The sequence below is a fragment of the Heloderma suspectum genome, chromosome 1 (assembly GCF_057233095.1).
Source record: "Heloderma suspectum isolate Gila_16-S chromosome 1, 16-S_ref, whole genome shotgun sequence".
NCBI lineage: Eukaryota > Metazoa > Chordata > Lepidosauria > Squamata > Helodermatidae > Heloderma > Heloderma suspectum.
The window spans coordinates 301,998,002-302,024,448 of record NC_139458.1 but is presented as its reverse complement, the minus strand read 5'-3'; the positions used below and the strand labels follow the sequence as shown (position 1 = coordinate 302,024,448).

General features: G+C 39.5%; 1 protein-coding gene across 4 annotated transcripts in view; it reads right to left on the bottom strand.

Annotated features, from left to right (window-relative positions):
- Positions 1 to 26,447, bottom strand: part of BCKDHB (branched chain keto acid dehydrogenase E1 subunit beta) — a 76,219-nt gene that overhangs the window by 8,883 nt on the left and 40,889 nt on the right. The gene's annotated exons all lie outside the window — the stretch shown is intronic.

Sequence of the window (26,447 nt, the reverse complement as noted above, 5' to 3'; positions counted from 1 at the left end):
AGTATCTGTTCACAGGGAAACAACTCCCATGCAGCTGGGTGAATGTCTAAAGGGCATCCAGGTACCTTCACTAAATATAGTACTCTAAACAACAGCAGCTATCAGTCAATTTGAGGAATTTGACCTTCAGAGCTACACTGATATAACCCCTTCTCCTTTTCTTTCTTTGTTCCACTTCACTCAATCACAGAGAAACTACTAAGATCGCAATGGCAAAGTCATTTCTATTTGAGCTAGTGAAGATCACTATTAAGCCACTGCTTCTCCCTTCCCATTTATGTCAGAAAGGGAGCATAATCTTATCTCTGTGCCTTGATAGGCCAAGACAGGACTCAGGACAGGAGGCATCCCATAGGCAGTGCTTGCATCCCCCAGTGGTCAGTATCTGAACATCAATTAAGATTTAAAGACACTCTAGTGAAGAGGAATTGGATAGTTTTTCAAATCTCAGCAGACAAAGGTTAGGAAAGAGAGAAGCCTCCTGCACTCTTCACCAAAATAAATGTACTAGCTGAGTGATGTCTTCAACCTCAACCCCTTTTTTCAGGGAGCAACCACAAGGACAGGAAGAAAAGGTGGTAAATCAATGAGGCAGATGGGAGTGGGTGGAGGAACCAAGATGAGGAAAGGAGAGTATGAAGAAGCTACATGGGAAGAATTGTACTTGGCCTTCCATTCTTCAACTTCTGCTCAGGGTAGGTTCCCTCAGTCATCAACCCTTGCCCCAGACCAGCCTTCCCCAATTTGATGCTCTCCAGGCCATAGGCTGTGCACTCCTGCCCTAGAACAATGCTATGTTTAGCACTCCAAGACTTTATAGGAAATTTTAAATGGTGGTTCATAGCTGACCAGTGTGTGCAGGAGGCTGGTGGCCAGGAAAGCATCAACAGTGGTGGGCTTGCAAAGCTGCTGGGACCCTGGCAGCTGCCCAAGGATGTCATGGTGTCATTGCTCTACCTGCACACCACACTTCTACACTTAAGATTTTAGTGCAAGTGGATGCTTTTACTGTGATCCCTTAAAAGGTACATTCTTAGCCTTTGTTCACACAAGAGTTTCTGTACTTTTAGTACATCATTTAGGACTGAACTGGAAGCACAGAAGGCACCAGAAAAATGAAAGTACTGTGTTACTTGGGGTCTGCACAGCACATCATTCCTTTGGTGTGTGTTGCACCAAATAATCTCATCCCTTGTTCTGTCATACAAAATAAGAAGGATCAGCACACGTATCTTGTAAGAACACAGAAACAGAACATCTGAGCATGCGAACATAACCTTATGCTTATGACAAACCACTCAAGGTGACTACTTTCTTTTAACTTGATACAAAAAGATCTTGTATTCCCATGTTATGCTTCTTCATAAAGGAATTAAAAAATAATGTATCCATTTGAAATCACTGGTACCTATGTTTAGCATTAATACAATGGCTTTAAATTACAAATTAATGTAGAATTACACTTTCCTTAGATATTTTACTAGCACTTTTTCCCTTTCAAACAAATAAAAGTAGCTTATATCACTATGTATTTTCCCAGATTTTCTTTTAATTACTTTCTCTCTGCAGTTAATATATCTATTCAATATGATTTTGGTTTTCCTTCAGTTTTAGCACTATATTTTCTTTTAACCAAGAATATCAATGTGAAACCCGCATAAAAACAGTTCTGCTGACAAAGTGAAATGAAATTAGAAAGAAAATTGCTATTTGAAATTTTAAAGTATATAATGAAAATGAAATGCATAACAAATTAAAGTATTAATATCTGCTTGACAGAATGTAGCATACCCATATATTTAAAAAAAAAAACTCTTGAGGGAATTCATTCCAAAACTGTCTAATATCTTGGCAGCAAAGCTGCACAATTTCAACTAATGTTGACTGATTTTAAAATCATACAACATATTAACAAAGATAGATAGATCATTGAAGAAAATTAGAAGCTAAGAGACTGAGCTGTGAACCAGGAAATCCCTGCTTCCAATCATACTTCCCCAATAAAGTCACTAGGTAGCCTTAGGCAAAACTTCACACAGGCTCAGCCCTTCATTTACAATATAAGGATAATTGCTGCAAGGATAACTGAGAAAATATATATGCAGTACATGGAACCCTTCGTGCTGCCAGCCCCCTACGCAATATGGATTGCTTGCTTAAGATATTTTAGATATATCTTGTCTATGTATGTACTGTCTGTTTGGGTTTTTTTATGTAAATGGTTTTTAAACTTTGTATATTGTATTTTAATGGTTTTTCATCTTTGTAAATTGCCCAGACAGCATTGGCTATGGGGCGGTATAGAATGTAATAGATAACAACAACAACACACTATTCTCCTCCAAAGGATCCCCCGCTGCAGAGAGAATGGGTGGTTGGAAAAAGCACAGTCATGGAACAGAAGTTAGGATCCAGTAACTGTATGTATAGGTGTAACGGTTCAGCTGTACAAATGTAACATTATTGTATGGGATATGGGAATTAAAACTTGTGCCAATAATTCCAATGGAAGATGAAGAACATTGTATGGGAAATATGCAAAGATTAGTACCAGTTAATGGAAGGTCATCCTCAAATGAAGTGTTATGAATTAACCAAGATGGCTGCTGACGACACCGCAACATATACTCCCTCCCCTCGTTTAGCCTACCTTCCAGAATACTTTTCTTCCTATTTCCCATTTCCTCCATGCTTTTAGAACTGCTGCATGTCTGTATTACATATCAGTTATTCATCCGTTGTAAGAATGTGCATTTATGATGGCATTACCTAGAATTTATAACTATGCGATCTTAAGTACTCAAAATTGGTTTCATACAAACAAACCCTGTTCTCTGCCCTTGAAGGAATCATATCTTGTTCTACTAGGAAGAAAAGATTAACACCTTAGGACAAGAGAAGGTAACCTGATGCCCCCCAGATGTTTTGTACCACAAATTCCATAATCCCAGACCATTGGCCATGATAGCTGGTGCAAGTCGTAGTCCAAATATCTGAAGGGCACCGGGTGGCCTACCCCTGCTGTAGGAAAAAGAATAGCAGGAGATCAAATCAGAAGAACTGATTTAAAGTTCAGCAGGTACAGAAGTGGGGAAGAGCCAGTAACATCTAAACTACTAGTAGTGGAGCTGTGTGCTTGGCTCAACTGATTATGGTGTTAAAGCACGTTTCGGAGAAAGGATACATGGAAGGAATGGACTATGCATTAATAGACATGGTATTATTTGCAAGACCCACTCATCTGACCATTTAAACACTCCAGGCTGGATCCAGACATGCGATCCCATGAACAGAAATGCTCCTTCCATTCATGGAACTCTGATCAGGCAGAGGTTACCACTGAAAGAAGGACAGGAAGCAATTTCTGTGATTCCCCCCATTCCATCTCCTACACAGTTCCAGAGGATCCCAATCCTTTGAAGGAGCATTTTGGGAAGTGTGGGAGGAGGAAGAATCACAGAAAATGTCTCACCACCACCAATTCCACTAGTGGCAGCTTCCCATGAGCAGAACAACACTCATGAGAAGTCTAGATCTAACCATTAGCAAGGAACAGTCTCCAAAACTGGCAACTTCTCACGTACTACATATTGTATGTAAAGAATCCATGAAACATGGAAAAGGTTAGGATGAAGGTGCCAGACTGAATCCTGTACAAAGTGAGGTTCACAATATTCTAGCTTAGCTCTTATAAAAGTTGTAACTCTTAAAGTTCTTTCTATGTCCCTCTCTCATACTGATAATCAAGTTAACTGTTGAAAGAGAAATCAGCCATGCTGAAAAAAAATGTTCTTTCATGCTTTAGAGGCTAACCATAGCTCTACAGTGGAATCTGAATATTAGAACATTAATAGTTTACAGGCATCTGGTAATAGGCTTCATGTAATCCCACAGACAGTGGCATAAAGATTTTATATATTTTCAAATTTAAACCAAAATGTATTTGTAGGAAAAGCTATATTTTTACATAAACAGACGTATGGCATTCTAACATCCACATTTGTTAAATGAAATGTGATACTAGCCTCCTTTTAAGAATACACCATTCACTGCTAGCCACCCAAGGGGCCTTCCAGGAATTAATTGCAGAAACTTGGGCTTGCAGATAGCTCCTTTGTGTGACAATACTGAACAGTAAAAGTTTGGCTGCGTTCGGATGAAAGGCCAATCTTTAAATACTTTTAGGATTCATACATTTTAGCTTTCCAAAAAAAGCATGGAACTTTCAAATTATTTTCTTCTTTCAAGTTCACCATCTGAGTTGTGCTTGGACTCTCCTATATGCAAGCTGTTTCTTATATTCCTTTTGGATTTCACTGATGCTATACTTCAACTGTCCTGCTGTAATAAATTATAAAACTTCCGACTTGAATTAATCTGATTAAAATAAAATGAAAAGTTCAAAGCTATTAATTTTCAGGTACATCTGAATTCCTCACAGTGATAGTAAAAGCTACATGCACTCAACATTTCCTTGCTTTATTTTTTAATTAAAAAATAAATTTCTTACTTTTATATAAAATGCACTGCATTTCATAAGAGAAGGTATTTTTGAATGTTTGCAACTTTATATATTTGTTAACAGCTTGCATTTATTTCTGAAGGATAGCAGTATTTTTAAATGCTATAAAGGTGAAAATTAAACAAGACTAAGCACCTTGTGGGGTTGTTTTTTAAGGAAATCTTGAGACAAATTTCCTTATGCTTCATATTTTTCCCTGGGGAAAAAAAATTATGCTTCCCACATTCTCACATCAAAAGGCTTATTTATGCAAACCAGATTTTGGTTCAAAATTATTTTCTTCAATGCTTCGATCAAATTTTCATTCTCTGGGGTTAAAAAAAGAGAGCTTCAAATGTCAGTTCACTGAATCTTCAGTGAGGTAGTGAAACAGTGTCCATCCAAACACATGTGTTCTAAAACATAGAATAATATTCTTGCTACTCTTTAATCATAATTTCCTGAGTCTTAGAGACAGAAAAAAAATGTTTACTTAAAAAATGTGATAGAGCAATCAACTCAGTAGGAGTTATTTATACCAATAGCGTTTATGTTTCATGATATTTGATTTAAATATGACTAATACTTAACACATGATATTTAAATCCTAATACCTTTAAAGTTCTAAAAAATTATGTGGCATTGTTTTCTAGTACTAACTTGAACATGTGAAAATAGTTAAATACACATAATAAATGTTTCTCATACCCCACCAAATGAAATGTCGGGGTACTGAGACTGTTTTAAGAAGAATTCAATGGAGGAACAGAAAAGGAATATCTTTTTAGTATTAAGCAAAGCAATGAGGAAAACCTGTGCATGCACAGTTAGTGGTGAACTGCAGTTTTGTTCAGCACCAAAACCAGGAAATTTGCTTTTTCTTTAATTTATGACGAAAAATAAAATCCTATATTAGAATCTGGTGTCCTATTACACATATTCAATCACAATGGGAATCTGACTAAAAATGCAGAAGTGAATGCCTGAATTCAGTCTGAAATACCCTAATTTTCATGTGGAACGCTTTCTGAAATGCTTGAAACAATAGTTTGGAACGATGCATTGAAGCAGTTTCCAAAGCTTTGGAAACATGGTTTCAAAGCTGGCAAATCTGAGTCACAACCAAGTCCATTAGTAAATGCAGGCACCTTCTAACAGCTTAAAAAGACCTGAACCTTTGGCTCAAACATTTAAAGATAAGCAGCAATATATTAATTACTTTAGTCCTAACCTCCTTTGTGCAGAGATCGTATCTGATTGCTACATATGTTTTGGAAAGTGAAAATTTAAAATAAAACCAGGAAGACTGAACTAGCTAAGTGCAGACTGTTAATTAGAAAAACAACCAATAGTGAAGGTATTGGGCTTGTGATGTAACCGTAAGATTGTTATTCTACTCACATCTACAGAATCATCATAGCACTACTCTACAGCAGTTTATATAATCCCAAATTTATGATAAAGCAGTAAATCAATAAGCAATGGCATATTAATATAGCACGATGTAGATCAAAGGGAGTTAATTAAGAACTAAACACTTCAGAGCAAAAAACCTGCCATGTAGAAGGCCTGAAAACTCACTTCCATCAAAAGGTTTTATTGTGAAACAAAGTACAAAAATAACAGTTGTGAAGTTGAAACGCCTCTTTACAATCTACCTATATATTAGCACATGCATGATCGTAAAAAAAAGTTTACTTAACTTGATTTATATTATCACGGATTAGTTTTCTATACCTAGCTACATAGGACATTCTTCTCTGCTTCACTGAACTTGTATATAATTTAGGGTAATATGAACATCAGTTTAGTTATGCCAGGGTCCTGTATTGGCAGAACTCATCATTAACATAAAAAGTGGATTTCAAACCTGCAAAAGGCTTTTTGAATTCCTTTTCTTAACATATTTAGACCTGACCAAGACCCAGCGTCTTGATTTTCCAAAGACTTGCAATCCTGAACTATGAAAACTTCCTGAGCAATCCATGTAGAAGTGAACAGGGTTTGAACTTTACAAGTAAAAGAATGAATATAAATTGGCCAAGAATAGAGTCACATCGTTTAATGTTTACTGCTAGACTGCAACTGATTGCAGAACAGATTTCTATTCTACATAGAAAAACTTTCAAGTAGCAAGTGCTTAACAGCTAGGGGCTTAAGAATACATTTTAAAGATGATTCAAAGTGCTGCAATGCAAGAACAAATCTAATTAAATCACCAGTTGTCTTTTTTAAAGGAAACTGGTGTACATATTTTAGCAAACTATTACATTCATAATTAAAGACTCAATAAACATTGTCAGGCAAAATCACCACTTTGAGCACAAAACAGAGAAGATATTTAAAGGCTAGCCATATTAGATTCCTTGCACATGTGTCTTAAATTATACCTTGCATTTATTTTAATCTGCTATGCCCACAAAAGGTAGTTTAATCTCTGTTCTATAATCTCTGTAGTTCTTAAAACGTAGCTTAATCAGTTTCTCTGATGACATAATCATAATTTTTAACGTTTTCTTTACAACACAGAAGCCTCAACTTAAATATTACTACTTTTCCCTAACATACAGCATTTCAATGCATAGCCTGATTGTATGGATGAACAAAGACTGATACTATCTCTTTCTCTCAGTTTCTACATGAGTTCTCAGTGCCTGTCAATCAAATATAAAGTTTGGATCTATTCTGCTTCATTTAAACATGTCAAATTCAACACATGTTAATGTCTCATTAGAGTAAATGAATTCTTACATTTACTATAACAGTCTGCGCTTAGCTAGTAGGGCTGAAACATTTATAATGTGCTGTTTTATTACAACTTATATTTTAGCTTGAAAAATAACACTGTACAGTTAACACAAGTACAAACTGAAGAATCCAGGTCAAGATTAACAAATATTTTCCCGAGATTATTGTCAATGCCCTTCTCACATTCTTATTGAATTTAGAGTTGTTGATACTTGCAAACAGAAGTCCAAAGTGCTTCTCTCTTCTCATACTGACACTCTGTGTCAATTCGCTAGGAATTCCAAGTGTATACCATCTGAACAAAAAAATCTCATCAAACTATAGCCAACATTAATTTTATAGACATTGAAATCACCAGGGCTGCTCATACAATCCCACTATCTCATGCTCAAGGATGAAAAGCTAACCAACAGTTACCATAGCTTTAAGTTTCTATCAAACTACATATAAGGTATAAACAAAACAAACCATTATCTTAAGTAGCAAGTACTACCACTAGCAAATATCTACTTATCACTGTGATAGTTGAATGAATTACATGAGGAGGGAAGTACTGTAATTCATCTGATGAAGCACAGAACTAAAAATATTTGCCATCTGATACAGACCAAATAATTTCAGAAACACTTTATCCACACATTTGAAAAAAAGCACTGCTCCAATCATCAATCTCTGACATGTGACATCACAGAACCTTCACTATTTGTCACCATCAAATGACTTTACCATCTCTCTCTCAGGCACTTATGGACATTCAGTGATGTCACAGCAGCACAAACAATCCAATGAGTGTGGGAAGAGCATTTATAGGAAATAGCCAAGTTTAAATATATTCTATTATCTGGTGATACGTACTGTTGTAATAGTTGTGCTGCTATATAAAATCAGTTTATTAAAATAGTATGAATAGGTCTTATTAATGTCCTCAGAGTTAACTAAAGCTTCCTAATAATTTCTACTGATCAATTCTTCACATGGTATGTTCAAATATTTCTAACTACCTACAGATTTTACGTATACTAGAATTACTGCTCTAAGTGATTAATGGAACAGAAAGGTCTTTACTCACATTTTGGTAATTCCCCCTCTTGCCCAAAATACAATAAAGCTTTGTCAGTGGCTGAAATGCATCTTTTCCCTGAATTACAATTTCTAAAATTACACCAGCCAACCTTTCCACACTCAGATATGCCCTTACGCACTTATAAAATCTATGAGTTCTTTTAATAATAAAAAATTAATTACTTTCATATTGTGTGTGTGTTTGAACCACTAACATTTGGCACCTACTTTGGAACAAAGATTTTCCTGTGAGTCAACCCTTTCTAATATTAATCCTCCATCCACTTTTAATCTGGCAAGATAAAAGCAGTGGATTTCCCAACCCCCACCCTCCAAGTATGACTGAAGTCTTTTTATATATTTCATGTCTGAAGGGGGTGTGTGTGTGTGTGTGTGTGTGTGTGTATATATATATATATATATATATATATAATATTTTTGATCTCTTGGCATTCCAAAAGAACTCTTAGATTGTGAGGAACGGAAAACAGCATTTGCAGATATTGGTAGTAACTGTTGCCAATGAATTTGATATTATTCTGCAGCACTGAGTATAGGTAAGAATGTTACTTCGCACAATGTATCTTTAAACATTAAAACTGAATTCTCCAGGATACAACTAGAGCTTCCTATGAACCCAGTGCTTTGTTAGGAAACTGTCCTTTTTTAATGGTATACGTCTGTATTATGGGATGTACCTTTCCAAACTGGCAGATTTAACCCTAACTCCTTCAATTTGGCATTCAAAGCCAATTCTATGTTTTGTTTTAAATAACATTGCCAAACAAAATAAAATATGCTTTTAAGCTTTACTTTTTAAACTATGACATGTTAAATGAATATTTTAGGTTTTTACAGAACATTTTCACAATGAAGTCCAATCATATGCAATCTATGCTAAGTAAAAGTCATCCATACAAGCAGTCTGAAGCCAATTAGCGTCGTGCATGCACGCGCACTCACACACACACACATATATAAAAAAACCTGGAATTAAACTACAGGTTAATGATATAACACAGTATAGTATATGATGTCTACCCAATATAAAATAAGACATTAATTGTAAATGAATACTGAAGATGGTAAGTCACTCTGAGGCTAAATTATCATTATGTTTACACACTTGCTCAAAATGCTGATATTACCAAACTTTTATGTATTTTTGAAGATAAAAATAAAATATTGTATCACTGTTCATAAAACATAAGTTGTATGCGGAGAAACGGTATTTTGAACAAACATTTTCTAATTTATCTAGATTAAATTTATGTTTAAAGCATATTTCCAATCAGATTGGTTTGAATAAAAATTATATTTTTGCAGCTGCACTTACATGCTGAAGAACAAGTATAATCCAAAACACACTTTAGAGAGTGGGGTTTAACAGTAGGAGAGAGGCATGTGCGAAAGGAACTAAAAGAAAAACGATTGAATATGAAGATCCAAAGACCAAATTTAATACAGTTCAGCTTTGGTGGAAAAATTTTTGGTCCTCCTGAAAATTACTACACAGGAAGCCAAGAGTTATAAATCATAGCTGGTAAACATAAATGCACCAGTATAACAATCATTCTTCCTCAGACAAATAAAGCCATCTATGGTAAACTAAATACCACAAAAGATATGTTCTCAGTAAATATGGAAATATGGTATGACTAAATTTCACAATTTACACTCTATTGATGTGTTCAGTAGCCCAGAACTGTAGCACAGGGAGATTTGGGGGTGGGGGGAGATGAGGACAACACTGAGTTCACATTGTAGAAAAACACCCCTTAATGTTATTCTGAGAAAAAGCTCTTTCGGGCACAGAAAAGCTTACGAAGCAAAGTTAAGATGACACTGCCTTGCTTCTTGAATGCCCGAAGGGGAAACTAATTCTGTTGGAAATTAAAAATGATATCTCCTGACATACTAAGTATACTAGTTTAAAACTGGACAATTCAGAAAAATGATGTGTCATATATTTGGCATTATTTTAACTAAATAGTGGTATCATGTAACATAGATTATTTCCACTGTCATTGGATACATCTCAAAGTATTTATGTACACCCATATATAGTTTTTTCCCCATCAATTATCCTTAGGTGGGTGATGTGGTCTGACTTTACAATTTTCTTCTTCTACAATTGCCTTCTTCAACTTAGATTTCCAGTTCCATCAGCCCAATCCAGCATGGACAATGGTCAGGAATGCTATGAGTTCTACTCCAAAACATCTGGAGGACACCAGGTTGGGAAAGGTAGTTCTACAACTACTCCTTATTTTCTGTGGATTTATCTTGTGCATTTTTTCACCAAGAGTTTGGTGGATTGTCACTTAAAAGCTGAGGGTTGTATCCAATGTTAGTCTAATGTAAGTCCCATTGGGTCTACTCTAACACTGGACAGAACCCTAAGAATGCTAGAAATCCCATAAGACCAAAATCTCATTCCATAAGTATCAAGCAGAGGGAGAAGCAGACCAGCAGAGAGTCGTTTTTTTAAAAAAGAAACCCTCTGATTCTCAAAATGCAGGAGAATTATCAGCTGCATTCCCTGAAACTTGAAACGGAAGTGGCTAAAGTTGACAAAGTTCTAAAGGCATGCTGTACCCCAAATCTGGCATTATTTTTAGTCTACATATTTACAGTATGACATATAATGTGCAAATACATACACAGAAACCACTTTGCTTCCTTCCAGTTTTCTTATGCAGATACCACAGACATACCCAAAAGTAAAAGGTTTCATAATAGTCATACCCAGTATGGATTTGTCAATGTTAATTTCTAACTATTTGAACATTCAGTGACCACTGCCACACCCATTACCAATCCAAATGTAGGCAAAGCATACAAATTTGCAATGAAATAAAAGACGGAGTCTGAGATTTTTGAATACTTTTATGGAAAATGTATCTATTTAATAAAATAACCTGGCCGGAGTACAATCATGTCATAACCAAGGTGAGATTTCGCAGTTTGGCCAGGAATTATCTGATTCCATGGCTCAAGAAATTGGCCATCCTGGGTCTACAGAATTTAGGGCCAACATGACTCGGCTAGTTAAGGAGGTGTTTAGAATCATAGAGTTGGATGGAGCCTTATCAGCTATCTAGTTTACCTGTGCCAGGCTGATGGGTCTGATTTCCTGGATACCCCCTATAAATCCTCTTTTAATAACTGAGGTATAAATGGCTACTTTTCAGTCCTCTAGTGAGGATGCTTATTTCACTAATTAATTACATCTTTTTATTATAACAACTAACAATTTCACTGGTCTAGGCTTTCTTCACACAGAGCTTTTATCCTGCAACTGAGATTGATCCTTCATGGATGTTTGAAGGCTTTTACACAACACCGTTAATCTTCAAGGCATCTCCTGCACTAAATGCCCTTTGTTCCATTTTTAAATAGATTACAGATAATGAGCTATCAAATTACCCCATTGTGTTCCACTTGAGTTCCCACCTCAAGAAAAGAGGAAAAGCGACAAAAAGAGGAGCGAGATCAATGAAAGATAATGAAAGACTCTGAGACAGGGAGAAGAAGGGGGAGAGGGAAGGGGAAAAGGGAAGCGGGTGAAAAAAGGAGTTGTTGTGATCCTGCATTTAAAACTGAAGCAGAAAGCCCTGTTTTAAATGCAGGATTTTAGGCTGGTGTAGAGATGCCCCTAGTCTGATCTAGCTGCATGGTATCCTACCACAATACATTATATATGGTGCTGCCATTGAAGACAACTCAGAAGTTTCAACTGGTATAGAATATGGCTGCTAGGGTTTGGCTTGTATGGCCAGGTTGATGCTTATTATACCAGTATTAAAATAATTTCACTGGCTACCTATTTGCTTCTGGGCCCAATTCAAGATGCTGGTACTTATTTATTTATTTCATTTCTATACCGCCCAATAGCCGAAGCTCTCTGGGCGGTTCACAAAAACTAAAACCAAACAACACACAATAAAACAATTTAAAATATATAGAACATTAAAACCACAATATAACAATACAACCACAATAAAACCTAGCAGCAGTACAGGAGTTTAAAATACAGATTTAAAACAGCAAAGATAAAAATTTAGAAAGCTAAAATGCCTGGGAAAATAAAAAGGTCTTCACCTGGCGCCGAAAGGAGTACAATGTAGTTCGCCAGGCGAACCTCACTAGGGAGCTCATTCCAGAGCTGGGGTGCCACAACAGAAAAAGCCCTCCTCCTAGTAGCCACCCGCCTCACTTCCTTTGGCAGGGGCTCACGGAGAAGGGCCGCTGAGGATGACCTTAAGGTCCCGGCAGGCACATATGGGAGGAGGCGATCCTTCAGGTAACCTGGCCCCAAGCCGTTAAGGGCTTTGAATGTTAACACCAGCACTTTGAATTGGGCCCAGAAATGGACTGGCAGCCAGTGCAGCTGGAAAAGTACTGGCGTAATATGAGCTCGCAGGCCAGTCCCTGTTAACAATCTTGCTGCCCTATTTTGGACCAGCTGAAGTTTCTGGAACGTTTTCAAAGGCAGCCCCACGTATAACGCATTGCAGTAATCCAGACGAGAAGTTATCAGAGCATGGATAACTGTAGCTAGGCTATCTCTGTCCAGATAAGGGCGTAGTTGGTATACCAGCCTAAGCTGATAAAAAGTGCTCCGTGCCACTGAGTTCACCTGTGCCTCAAGTGACAGTTCTGGATCCAAGAGCACCCCCAAACTACGAACCTGATCCTTTAGGGGGAGTGCAATCCCCTCCAGAACAGGTTGAATATCACCTAGCTGGGCAGACGAACCACCCACTAACAGTACCTCCGTCTTGTCTGGATTGAGTTTCAGTTTATTAGCCCTCATCCAGTCCATTACCGTGCCCAGGCACTGGTTCAGAACAGCCACTGCCTCACCTGGTTTTGATGAGAAAGAGAGGTAGAGCTGGGTGTCATCCGCATATTGATGGCACCTCAGCCCACACCTCCGGATAACCTCCCCCAGCGGTTTCATGTAGATGTTAAACAGCATGGGGGATAAAATAGAGCCCTGTGGAACCCCATGGCACAATTGCCATGGCACAGAGCAATAATCCCCCAGCACCACCTTCTGGAATCGGCCATCCAAGTAGGAGCGGAACCACTGTAGTGCAGTGCCTCCAACTCCCAACCCAGACAACCTATCCAGAAGGATACCATGGTCGATGGTATCGAAAGCCGCTGAGAGGTCCAGGAGAATCAACAGGGTCGCACTCCCCCTGTCCCTCTCCCAGCAGAGGTCATCCCACAGGGCGACCAAGGCAGTCTCCGTTCCAAAACCAGGCCTGAAGCCCGATTGAAATGGATCTAGATAATCCGTTTCATTCAAGAGTGCCTGGAGCTGTCCTACAACCACCCACTCAAGCACCTTGCCCAGGAACTTTACTTACCTTTAAAGCCCTAAACAGCTTGGGACCCAAAAACCTGAAAGAGCACTTTTCCTCTCCATGCATTAAAATCTTCTCCCAAGGTCCTTCTTCAGATGCCTTTATTAGAGATACACTATTTGTAAACAAAAGAAAGTGGCACCCCAACTATGCAATGCCCTCCCTATATAGAGGCTCACCTGTCAACCATGTTGCAAACGTTCTGGTGCTAGGCTAAAATGTTTTTGTGCACCCAAGCATTTTGTCTATGTTTTTAAAATGCCTGTTTAGACAGAAAAAAGTCCTACTGGCTAGCTGCAGAATGCTGGGAGTTTTAGGACTTTTTTCCATCTAAACATTCATAGGATTGCATCCTTAGCTGCTTTATTATTGTATTTTATGTTGCAATTTAATGGACTGTACAGCACACTGAAATTCCAAACGTAATGAAGGGCAGCAAAAAAAAATGTTTTAGATAAATAATAATAATTCCTTCTGTTTGGGAGGTATTGGAATCACAAAGTAACTGATTCAGCATAAAGCCTGTTAAAGCACACGTCAACCTAACAATTTCCAGAGAGGTAGTTGTACAGTCTGTTGCAGCTAAACACAAAGTTTTGTGGCACCTCAAATACCAACAAATTTATTAACTTAAGATAAATTCCCAATTAGAATCAAAATATGAATCAAATGAAGAATGAAATTCTGAAGTAAACTGAAGTGAATTAGACAGTATCCTTGTTCAATGATGAAATGAAGTACATACAGCTCTCAGCACCATTGTCTTTAGTTTTCTGCCTTCCCCGTCACCCTTTTTATGTTCTTCATTTGCTTTGTGGAAATGCAAGAGGCAATATGGCTGAGGTGAACTCAAAAATATTTCAAGTCAGGCATGCCTAGCTTTGGACAATCCAAATTAAAAAAAAACTGGTGCCTAAGATGATACATTTTCTAAACGGGGAAACTTTCTTACCTCAGCACCTCAAAATTCATGTTTCTAACATGCCAGTCAACAATGCGGATATAGATAAGTATGAGATATGGAAAAGTGGACAAATGCTGTATTATTCTTGAAAATAGGTCTTAGTTTGAAGATGGAACTACAATTAAAGCTAAGAAAGTAGCTAAGGAACAAAAACTTATCCAATGCTATTCTAAGGTAAATGAATGGACAAGAATGCTTGCTGAAGAGAACACTTCTACAGCTTGCCACACTGAAGGAATTAACTACTGATGAAGGGCCTGACTTACAGGGCTTGCAAAATTAGGTCCAGAGGAAACTAGGGGAAATGTTTCAGAATCTAAGTAATGCACAAATCTTTAACTAGAAGGTTGTGCCAGTGGCATCACCACCGTTTTCTTCTCTTTTTAACTTTTTTCCAAGAGGAAAGTGAGTAAGAGAAAAAAATATGACCAGGTTCAAAGAGACAGATCTCCTTTGCCTTTAAACGTTGCACAGAAGACAGAATATTAACATGTGCAGCTTTTTAACCCCGGTATGGCAACCTCTACCTGCCAACATTCCTACTTCCATACAATTTTTAAGATACAGGCAGTGATGTGGAGCAGAAAATTTTCCAGTGCTTTATTTTTCAGCTGAAAATTTGCCATTTTATAAGTTCATTAGTAAAAATGAATGTATGCCAATTGAAAATACAATATTAGGCAAATCTGGCAGTTTCAAAGTTGTAATGGATGTTTTTCAGGTGATTATCCCTGGCAAGTATGTGAGAGAATACATATATGTCATTGAAATAAAAATGTTTCCACCTCCCAGCAGAGCAGAGCAGAGCAGAGCAGAGCAGAGCAGAGCAGAGCAAGCCGCTCTAGCTGGTCCAGAGACTACAGAAGCAAGAAAGCTACCAGAGAGCGAGCGATCAGGGGGAGCAAACAGGAGTTGGCCAGGGGAGTTCGGCGGGGGAGGTCCCTAACATTTCATTTTCTTTTTTAACAATTTTTTTTTTCCATTCATTTGTCTTGTAACACACACTTCCACACCAGTGGGACTCTGCTTTTAACCTCTAGTGAGTAGAGGCGCAAGCACAGGCTAGTCTAGAACAATCACAAAGCTAGACACAAAAAGAGAAAAGAGGCTATGGAAGGACAAGAGTCTCCAGTGGTGGTGACCTGCAAGGTGTGTGCAATGTTTGATTTCTTGCCTGAAAACAACATGGCCTACACCTGCAACAAGTGCAAGTTGATCACGCTGCTGGAAGAAAAAGTAAGTGGACTGGAGTGGCGACTGTCGACCCTCTGGGGAATAAGAGAACGCGAAGAGTTCTTGGACAGAATGGGGGAACTACAGCATCAAAGTGAAGACCAGAAGCTTGAAAAGCAACAACAAGATGAGGCAGAAGTGGGAAATGCTGAGGTGAAGAAAAATGGAGTAAATGATACTCCTTGGAAAAGGGTGACAGTTAGGAGAAGAAGAACTAGACGCCACTCTGCACCAGTGGAAGTAGTGGAGCTGTGGAACCATTTCCAATTACTTGAGGATGAGACTGGAGGACAGCCTGCAGAGGAAGAATCACAGAGGAACCTGCATGAGAGTGAGCAAGAGGCTGAAGGTCATCAAACAGAGGCAATGAAACCCAGGCCTACAACAAGAAGAAGAGAAGAGTGGTAGTAGTGGGAGACTCCTTGCTGCATGGGATAGAGACCCAAGTATGTCGTGAAGACCCGTGGACTTGCCAGGTACGTTGTCTCCCGGGAGGATGGATTAGAGACGTGACTGAAAGGCTGCCTGCACTCATAAAGCCCACTGACAGGTATCCCTTTCTTCTCATCCATGTGGGAACAAGTGATACAGCTAAACGGAGCTACAAAGAAATCACGTCAGACTTTGAAGCTTTGGGAAGGAAACTCAAGAACTTTGGGGGCCAGATAGTTTTCTCATCCATCCTTCCAGTAGTTAGAAGAGGGATAGAAAGGGAACGAAAAATACTCCGGGTGAATGACTGGCTACGAAGGTGGTGCCGACGAGAGAGATTTGGATTCTGGGACCACGGGATATACTTCCTGGAAGATGGGCTGCTGGCAAGGGTTGCACCTCACAAAGGATGGGAAGAATGTGTTTGGCCACAGCATGAAGAACTTCATCAGGAGGGCTTTAAACTGAATCCTACGGGGAAGGGAGATGTAAAGTTGGGGATAACAATGGACGCGGGCTCATGCACTGCAACAGAGAGAACAGCTCTAATAGCGCCCAATAATAGTCTTCACAAACATGTAGGAAGAAAGCCAGACTACGAAGCACATGGTCTTCGATGTCCATATACTAATGCCCAGAGTATGGGAAACAAACAGAACGAACTTGAACTCTTAATACAAGAGGGAAATTATGACTTGATAGGTATAACATGAAGGGGATATAGGTATATCCCCTTCATGGATCACTACTGCCTTGTTGTGGCGAAGGGGCTTGTGCAACTCAGTGAAGCCATAAGTTATGCCGTGCAGGGCCACCCAAGACGGACAGGTCATGGCAGAGAGTTCTGATAAAATGTGGTCCACTGGAGAAGGAAATGGCAACCCACTCCAGTATTCTGGCCAAGAAAACCCCATGGAACGTATCACAAGGCTAAAAGAGCAAACTAAGATGGACAAGCATGGGCGAATTTAATTCAGGTGACCATTCTATCTACTACTGTGGGCAAGAATCCCTTAGAAGAAATGGAGTAGCACTCATAGTCAACAAAAGGGTGGGAAAAGCAGTACTGGGGTACAATCTCAAAAACGATAGAATGATCTCAGTACGAATCCAAGGCAAACCATTCAACATCACAGTAATTCAAGTCTATGCCCCAACCATTGATGCAGAAGAAGCTGAGGTTGATCGGTTCTATGAAGACGTACAACACCTTCTAGAACTAATACCAAAAAAAGATGTCCTCTTCATCATAGGGGATTGGAATGCTAAAGTAGGAAGTCAAGAAATCACCGGGGTAACAGGCAAGCATGGTCTTGGTGTACAAAATGAAGCAGGACAAAGGCTAATAGAGTTTTGCCAAGAGAACACGCTGATCATAGCAAACACTCTTTTCCTATAGCACAAGAGGCGACTCTACACATGGACATCACCAGATGGTCAATATTGAAATCAGATTGATTATGTCCTTTGCAGCCAAAGATGGAGAAGCTCTATACAGTCAGTAAAAACAAGACCTGTAGCTGACTGTGGCTCAGATCATGAGCTTCTTGTTGCAAAATTTCGGCTTAAATTGAAGAATGTAGGGAAAACCACTAAACCATTCAGGTATGACCTAAATCATATCCCTTATGAAAATACAGTGGAGGTGAGGAACAGATTTCAGGGATTAGACCTGATAGACAGAGTGCCTGAGGAACTATGGATGGAGGTCCGTAACATTGTTCGGGAGGCAGCAACTAAAGCCATCCCAAAGAAAAAGAAATGCAAGAAAGCAAAGTGGCTGTCTGATTAGGCTTTACAAGTAGCTGAGGAAAGCTGAAGGGAAGCGAAAAGCAAAGGAGAAAGGGGAAGATATATCCAACTGAATGCAGAGTTCCAGAGAATAGCAAGGAGAGACAAGAAGGCCTTCTTAAATGAACAATGCAAAGAAATCGAAAAAACAACAGAATGGGAAAGACTAGAGATCTCTTCAAGAAAATCAGAGATATCAAGGGAACGTTTTGTGCAAAGACGCGCATGATAAAGGGCAAAGAAGGCAGGAGCCTAAAAGAAGCAGATGAGATTAAGAACAGGTGGAAAGAATACACAGAAGAACTATACAGGAAAGATCTGAATGTCCCTGATAGCCATGATAGTGCGGTCACTGAACTTGGGCCGGACATCCTAGAGAGTGAAGTCAAGTGGGCCTTAGGAAGCATTACTAACAACAAAGCTAGCGGAGATGACAGTATTCCAGCCGAGCTATTTAAGATCCTAAAAGATGATGCTTAAAGTGCTGCACTCAATATGCCAACCAATTTGGAACACTCAACAGTGGCCACAAGACTGGAAAAGGTCAGTTTACATTCCAATTCCAAAGAAGGGCAACACCAAAGAGTGTTCAAACTACCGTACAATTGCGCTCATGTCACATGCCAGCAAGGTGATGCTCAAAATCCTACAAGCTAGGCTTCAGCAGTATGTGAACCAAGAACTACCGGAAGTACAAGCTGGGTTTTGAAGAGGCAGAGGAACTAGAGATCAAATCGCCAACTTTCGCTGGATCATGGAGAAAGCGCAAGAATTCCAGAAAAACGTCTGTTTCTGCTTCATTGACTACGCTAAAGCCTTTGATTGTGTGGATCACAACAAACTGTGGCAAATTCTGAAAGAGATGGGGGTACCAGACCACCTTACCTGTCTCCTGAGAAACCTGTACAAGGGTCAAGAAGCAACAGTAAGAACCACACATGGAACAACCGATTGGTTCAAAATTGGGAAAGGAGTACGACAAGGCTGCATATTGTCGCCCTGCTTATTTAACTTATATGCAGAGTGCATCATGAGAAACGCCAAGCTGGATGAATCACAGGTTGGAATTAAGATTGCCCGGAGAATTATCAACAACCTCAGATACGCAGACGGTACCACCCTAATGGGAGAAAATGAAGAGGATCTAAAGAGCCTCTTGTTGAGGGTGAAAGAGCAGAGTGCAAGAGCTGGTTTGAAACTCAACATTAAAAAAAGAAGATCATGGCGTCTGGCCCCATCACTTCCTGGCATATGGAAGGGGAAGAAATGGAAGGAGTGACAGATTTTATTTCCTTGGGCTCCAAGATCACCACAGATGATAACTGTAGCCATGAAATTAAAAGACGCTTGCTCCTTAGGAGGAAAGCTATGGCAAACCTACACAGCATAGTAAGAAGCAGAGACATCACCTTGCCGACAAAGGTCCGTCTAATCAAAGTTTTCCCAGTAGTAACGTATGGCTGTGAGAGCTGGACTATAAGGAAGGCTGAGCGCCGAAGAATTGATGCTTTCGAACTGTGGTGCTGGAGAAGACTCTTACGAGTCCCCTGGACTGCAAGGAGGTCAAATCAGTCCATCCTAAAGGAAATCAACCCTGAGTGCTCATTGGAAGGACAGATATTGAAGCTGAAGCTCAAATATTTTGGCCACCTAATGCGAAGAGGAAACTCTCTGGAAAAGACCCTGATGCTGGGAAAGACTGAGGGCAAAAGGAGAAGGGGACAGCAGAGGATGAGATGGCTAGATAGCATCACAGATGCAATCAATATGGACTTGAGCACGCTCCGGGAGAGAGTGCAGGACAGGAAGGCCTGGCGTGCTATGGTCCATGGGGTCACGAAGAGTCGGACACGACTGAACGACTGAACAACAACAACAACAACAACAAGGTATAACTGAGACTTGGTGGGATGACTCTCATGACTGGAATACAGCAATTGAAGGATAACTTGTTCAAAAAGAACAGGAGGAACAGAAAGGGAGGTGGGGTTGCACTGTATGTGAAAAATACGTATCTCTGCACAGAAATACAGGAGGTTGAGCTTGGTAGCCCCATCGAGAGCATCTGGATCAAAATAAATGGAGCAAAGAATAAAAGGAACCTGGTGGTTGGAGTCTACTACCAGCCACCTAATCAAGGAGAAGACGAGGATGAAACTTTTGAAAAGCAAATAGCCAATGTTTTAAGGAAGCATGATGTAGTAGTAATGGGGGACTTCAATTTCCCCGATAATTGCTGGGAGACAAATTCTGCAAAACATGGCCACTCCAGGAAATTCCTGACTTGTGTGGCGGATCACTTCCTCCTACAGAAAGTAGAGGAAGGAACTAGAGGATCGGCTATCCTTGACTTGATCCTAACCAACAGAGATGACTTAGTGGATCAAGTAGCAGTTACAGGAACTCTGGGGGAAAGCGACCATGTTGTAGTTCAGTTCTTGGTTCTAGGGCAAGCAAAAGCCGAGTGTAGTCAAATGCGTACCCAGGATTTTAGGAAAGCTGATTTTAATAAACTCAAAACAATGATCAGTAAGGTCCCATGGCAAGCGACTCTAATGAGAAAAGGAGTGTAAGATGGGTGGGAGCTTTTGAAAAAGGAAATTCTCAAGGTACAATTACAAACAATTCCAACAAGAAGAAAAGGTGGAAGACAACAGAAGAAGCCAATGTGTCTTCACAAAAAGCTTACAGATGACCTGAAAACAAAAAAGGCCACATTTGGAAGTGGAAAGAAGGCCAAGTAACAAAGGAAGAGTACAGGCAGGTAGTGTAGAATTTCAGGGATGGCGTCAGGAAGGTTAAAGCTGAGAACGAGCTGAGGTTAACAAGGGATGCTAAAAACAACAAAAAGGCTTTCTTCAGCTACATGCATAGTAAAAGACAGAGGAAAGAAATGGTGGTTCAGCTATTAAATAAGGATGGCAAAATGATAACAGATGACAAAGAAAAGGCAGAGGTGCTGAATTCCTACTTTGGCTCAGTCTTCTCCCAAAAGAGGGTCTATGACCCCCCTGGCAAAGGCAAAGTACACGCTGAAGGGGCAGGATTGCAGCTTGAGATCGATAGGCATATGGTCAAAGAACACCTAATTACTTTGAATGAGTTCAAATCTCCAGGGCCAGATGAACTGCATCCTAGAGTAAGAAAGGAACTGGCAGAAGAACTCTCAGAACCACTGTCTATTCTCTTTGAGAAATCATGGAGGATGGGTGAAGTGCCAGATGACTGGAGGAGAGCTAATGTTGTCCCTATCTTCAAAAAGGGTAAAAAGCAGGAACCTGGGAACTACAGACCAGTCAGTCTGACATCAATCCCTGGTAATATTCTGGAGCAGATGATAAAGCAATCCATCTGTAAGCACCTTGAAAACAATGCAGTGATTACTCGAAGTCAACATAGATTTGTCAAGAACGAATCCTGCCAGACGAATCTGATCTCATTTTTTGATCAAGTAACCTCCCTTGTGGACCGTGGGAATGCTGTAGACATAATATACCTTGACTTCAGCAAAGCTTTCGACAAAGTGCCCCATGATATCCTGATGAGCAAACTAGCTCAAAGTGGGCTAGAAGAAACAACGATCCAGGGGATCCACAGTTGGCTACAGAATCGGACTCAAACAGTGCTTATCAATGGACCTTCTCAAACTGGGGAGAGGTAACGAGCAGGGTACAGCAGGGCTCAGCCCTGGGCCCAGTGCTCTTCATCATTTCTATTAATGACTTGGAGGAGAAGGTGCAGGGAATGCTGATCAAATTTGCAGATGACACAAAATTGGGCGGGATAGATAATACTTTGGAAGACAGAAACAAAATTCAAAGTGATCTTGATAGATTGGAGCGCTGGGCAGAAAACAACAGAATGACATTTAATAGGGATAAATGCCAAGTTCTGCACCTAGGAAAAAGAAACCAAATACACAGTTACAAGATGGGGGATACGTGGCTCAACCACACTACAAGCGAGAAGGATCTTGGAATTGTTGTCGATCACAAGCTGAATATGAGCCAACAATGTGATGTGGCTACAAAAAAGCCCAATGCTATTTTGGGCTGCATTAATAGAAGCATAGCTTCCAAAACCCGGGAAGTACTAGCTCCCCTCTACTCAGCACTGGTTAGGTCTCATCTGGAGTACTGTGCCCAGTTCTGGGCACCACATTTTAAGAAGGATGCAGACAAAGTGGAGAGGGTTCAGAGGAGGGCAACAAAGATGATCAGGGGACTGGAAACAAAGCCCTATGAAGAGAGACAGAAAGAACTGGGCCTGTTTAGCCTTGAGAAGAGAAGACTGAGGGGAGATAGGATAGCCCTCTTCAAGTACTGGAAAGGTTGTCACAGAGAAGAAGGCCAGGATCTCTTCTCTATCATCCCAGAGTGCAGGACACGGAATCATGGACTCAAGTTACCGGAAGCCAGATTCCGGCTGAACATCAGGAAAATCTTCCTGAATGTTAGAGCAATACGACAATGGAACCAATTGCCTAGGGAGGTGGTGGGCTCTCCCACACTGGAGGCGTTCAAGATGAGGCTGGACAGCCATCTGTCAGTTATGCTCTGACTTGGATTCCTGCATTGAGCAGGGAATTGGACTCGATGGCCTTGTAGGCCCCTTCCAACCCTACTATTCTATGAAATATGTCTCAGAGTGAAATGGAACTAATGAAGCGAAACTGAAAGTGCCCCAACAACCTTAGTGGAAGAGAGTTGTCAGTATATCATGCACAGCTCTTTCGGTTGCTAAAATTAATTAGTGGATCAACAGTTTTGTTTTATTCCTTAAATTTATACAATGTAAGGCAAGTACGTGCTATTAGGCAGTATCCAATACAGCCACTCCACTTAATGCCATTGATGTAGTGCTAGCATAAGTAACCAATGGCACAACAGCAATAGGGAATGCTGGGAAATGTTCGCACAACAGGTTTCCCTGGAAAACCCGTCTCACTAGCATACCATATTGGAATTGTGCTAGAAGTCACCTATGCTAGTGTGATGTTAATGGCAAAAGCAGAGTAATAGTGTTCGATACTGCCCAACGTCTTTAAATTTTTACAAGTATTCCAGTTTTTAAAAATCTACATAATATAGCATTTAAAACCCATTGCGTATCCTTTAATTTTCTCTTTCAAATATTTCAAGTCAAATACTTGTGGTGTACTAGGACAAAATATTAAAATGGGGTTCTTTTTTAAAACTTTATTTACTAAATACAAGTAAAATAAACATGCTAAATTAGATCTCTGTAGGCCCACTTGTGGCCCACCTGATGTTTTGGCCTATGGCTATCAGCTCAAGCCAGCATAGCCAATGGCGAGGGATGATGGCAGTTGTAGTCTGAAATATCTGGAGGGCCACAGATTACCCACCCCTGTTTTAGGGCATCAGAACATTTTCTAATACAAACTAAAAAATGTCCTACACAAATTAACCTAATTTGCATTGGAAAATTTTCCAGTTCAAAATTTTCTGGAAAACCCACATTCCTGGGTACAGGAGCCGTCTTTGGCATATAGATAATGACCTGGTTTGCACATGATTTAAAGCACAAGTGTTGCTGGGTTAACCATTGGGTTGTTTAGCCCCTAAACAACCCAGTGCTCCAGGTCTGCATGTCACACTCAGCAACCTATAAACAGGCCTATTGCCGGTTGTTGATTAAAAGTGGAAGTGGCTTGTGTGCTGCAGGCAGTGCAGCTGCTCTCTCCCAGACTTACTCTCAGGTAAGTGTGCACAGGATTGCAACCCAAATAACTTCATTTTGCCACAATACTTCCTAATTTAACTATATTGATTTCTAAAAACATTTTGCTCATGTGTATTTTCTTGGGTGCTTCTTCACAGGGGTATGGGAGAAAGCAAGACACAGTATGATGTACTGTAGTACACTGCACACAATGAGACTGATATTCCAGGAAGGTTTAAAAAAATCAATTAAGACTAAATATTACAAGAGGAAGAAGAGCTCACCTCCCACCGACCCATTTTAAAGCTCCTGAATGTCACATTTTTACATGACATGGAATGTGACTAGGACAGCTTTTCTTCCTGAATTCTCCAAGTATTTGAAATAGATATAGCTATCTTGAGTTCACACAAAAAGAACTTAAGTGTTCTTGGAGTCTGCTTACTAATATTCCCACATTGCCACTGCATGTATGTTGTAAGCATACCTTTTCTTTTTTTACAGGAGAAAAAAAAATAACTCACAACAGGGCGGAAGAAAAAATTAGGAAAGGGGCCTATTTTGATAACACTAACAAAGAGATTTCGCCATAACTTTGACATTACAGTGCCCCCCCCCACCAAATGAAGACCCTTAACATGCAAATGTCATTATCGCCAACAACCAAAGCAAACCGATATCTTCTATGTTTCCCTTTCAATTTCTAAAAGCCATTAATATTCACTATGGGTTGTTTAACATATGGGCTGTAGTTATGTGCAAACTGGTCACAGTCACCCAAGAGAAAGAAGGAAGACTGAAATATATGCTAAAATATTGTGGGGTTGTTCACACATCACGGTAGTAAATTGTGGGTTAATTAACCCATAATTTGCGAGGATGCACACTGTGCATAATCCACTTCCATTTTCTGTAAACAACCTTTGATCAAAGGTTGTGAGTGCGATGTGTGAACCCTGACTGATGATTTGTTTAGAGGCTAAACAACCCAGCCATTATCCCAACAACACCCATGGGTTAACCACTGAGTTGTTTAGCACCTAAGCAACCAACCCATCGGTCAGAGTTCACACATCATGCTCATAACCTTCAGGTTACTGGAGGTTGTTTACAGAAACTGGGAACGGCTCACAGGCAGCACACATTCCTGCAAATCATGAGGTTTAAATAACCCATGTTTTGCCATTGTGATGTATAAACCAAGCCTAAAAGACTGCTGAAAGTTTTAAGTGGTATTTAAAGGTTGAACCAAGGTCATAAAAGATTAAACATTGCTGGCCTATATTATCTTAAATGGTAAGTTAATTTATTTACAATAGAAAAATACAGTAGAAAAATAAGGAATCACTGGCCCACATATTACAAATAATAGATCAATACAGTCAAGTCCCTGGATATAAATTAAATAAATTAAAGACATAAATGATGGGAATTCATGTTCAAGAAAGAGAGATTGAAAAAACAGTCCAACAATACAATTTAAAATGATCAAGTAAAACTAATCAGAGTTTTACTGATCACAGCCAGTGTGGTGTAGTGGTTAGAGAGTTGAACTGGGACTAAGAGATCCGGGTTCTAGTCCCCACTCGGCCAGGGAAGCTCTCTGGATGACTTTGGGCCAGTCACTGACTCTCAGCCCAACCTACCTACAGGGCTGTTGTTATGAGGATAAAACAGAGAGGAGAAGGATTATGTATGCCACCCTGGGTTCCTTGGAGGAAAGAAGTTATTTGGGTATTGTGAGGAATCTGTTGCATACAAAGTGTTTGCATACATATGTTTGTTCATTCTTTGGCATACCTTTTATATACTAGACCATCTCCAAATTGTACTAGAACACTGAGGAAGACTGTATGTCAAAATGTGTTTGGTCCATTTGGTATTGGTTATTTTTTGGTACAGTTAGGTTTTTTCAGCACAATAATATCATATTCTCTGTTATTGTTTAGATCTATGCTTTTAAAATACACAGATAAAAAAACTTAATCATTTGATTTTGTTGTATATATTTATTATCACCAGTAAGACCAACCCACATGTTAAGACAAAGGCAATCTATAAATTGGATTGAATTAAGCTGGGTTGTGAACAGAATGCTGGACTAGATGGACCCTTGGTCTGATCCAGCATGGCTCTTCTTATGTTCTTAAGAACTAGAATGCAACTGAATCAGCCCCAATGGTTCCAATACTGTACTATTAAGAACCATATAAATAGTCTAGGACAGGCACTGTAAGAATGCAGTTATACAAATCTTAAAAACTAATTGTGGAGACAAAATGTCTTAAACTTTCAGTGACAAGAACATATTATTGTTAGATCAAGATGAAAACAAGGGAGTATTTCTTAATACTCATTGGGATACAACGACAGCATCAAGAATTGGTGAAGAAGAATGGAAAGTAGTGTTTACGAGAGGAATGACCAATTCAACACGTATCAATTTAAAAGAGAACTACTGATCTCTAATACCTCATAGATTAAAGAAAACATATAGAAAGGATAATTGTGTATGTTGGAAATGTGGGATGAAATTGGCTGATTATATGCACACGTGGTGGATGTGTCCAGTGATTCAAGATTTTTGGAAACAACTTAAGAGGGATGTCGCCAGGGTAACTGGATACAACTTGTCCTTTAGCCCCAAAACAAT